The sequence below is a fragment of the Myotis davidii genome, unplaced genomic scaffold, assembly GCF_000327345.1.
Source record: "Myotis davidii unplaced genomic scaffold, ASM32734v1 scaffold54, whole genome shotgun sequence".
In the NCBI taxonomy this organism is placed as follows: Eukaryota; Metazoa; Chordata; class Mammalia; order Chiroptera; family Vespertilionidae; genus Myotis; species Myotis davidii.
In genome coordinates, this window is record NW_006287915.1 from 4517883 (window position 1) to 4519166 (window position 1284).

Genomic DNA, 1284 nt, shown 5'->3' on the forward strand with positions numbered 1-1284 from the left:
AGGGGATCTGCGGGCCCGCACCCGTCTGCCTCTTATGTGAACTGGGGGAACCGGGCGTGAGTGGTGCAGGCAAGCCCAGCTCAGGTGCAGTGCTGGAGTGCAGGGCGTTGTCGTTCTTGCTCGGGGAAGGGTCACAAAGCTAAGTCGCTGTAAGCCAAGCTGCCAAGGTGCCCTTCGGTAGCTTCACAGTATTTTCCTGTGGGACTCCAAATCATAACTATTGAATTTCTTTTCTTTTTTTCTATATATTTTTATTGATTTCAGAGAGGAAGGGAGAGGGAGAGAGAGATGGAAACATCAATGATGAGAGAGAAGCATAGACTGGCTGCCTCCTGCACGCCCGCTACTGGGGATGGAGCCCGCAACCTAAACATGTGCCCCTTGATGGGAATTGAACCCAGGACCTTTCAGTCCACAGACCAACACTCTATCCACTGAGCCAAACCAGCTAGGGCCCATTAAATGTCTTTTAGTTCCCCAGGCCGCCAAGTCTCCTCATCTTTCAGGTCTCAGCTTAGACCGGTAAGGCTTCCCAGACCACCCATCGTTCTCCCTCTGGCCTCCCGCCTCTCTCCTCCCCAACCCCCCAAGTTAGGTATTTCATAGCACAGATACACCTTCTTTAGCAGTGTTTACCACACTTCATGAAAATTACACTGCTGAGTATTTGTCCTTGTTAGGCTGCGGATTTGTTAAAGACAAGAACTGCGTGAGACTTGTCCACCTTTGGATTTCTGACTCAAGGTGCCAAGCACATACTTGGCTGTGGGGCAGGGCTACAGTGTTTGAGCCAGGTTCAAGCCTCGGACTAATGAAAGGACAGGGTCCTCTCATTGCCACGTGCAAGTCCAAGCTGGAAGGGCAGGGCCCTCCCTGCACAATCATAGCCAATGGCTGTAATTGTAAGTTTGAATCTACAGTCCGAACACGTAGCCCCACGTGCCTTGTGATAGAGTTCGGGTGCATGTAGTTAAGTGAGGATGAAACTCATGAGAATGCTGTAAACAACTTGATCACGCCCATACTTTGCCTTGTGGCATCTGCTATAAAATAAAGACACGGCTTGTGGACGCTGGCGCTGGCGCTGTCTCCTCATCAGGGAGCTGCGTCCCACCGAGACCCAGCTTTCATTCTCTTGTCTGTCTTTCCTTAATCCTTTCACACACACACACCCACACCCACTCGGGATCGCCCCTGGTCGTGCTGGCGTGACACACTTGGCATTTTATAAATATTTGGGTGCTTGGTAATTGCTTATTTTTCTTCATCTGCCTCCCCTTTCTT

General features: G+C 50.7%; 1 protein-coding gene across 1 annotated transcript in view; it reads right to left on the reverse strand.

Moving 5' to 3' along the window:
- Positions 1–1284, reverse strand: part of RAB21 (RAB21, member RAS oncogene family) — a 32906-nt gene that overhangs the window by 30858 nt on the left and 764 nt on the right. The gene's annotated exons all lie outside the window — the stretch shown is intronic.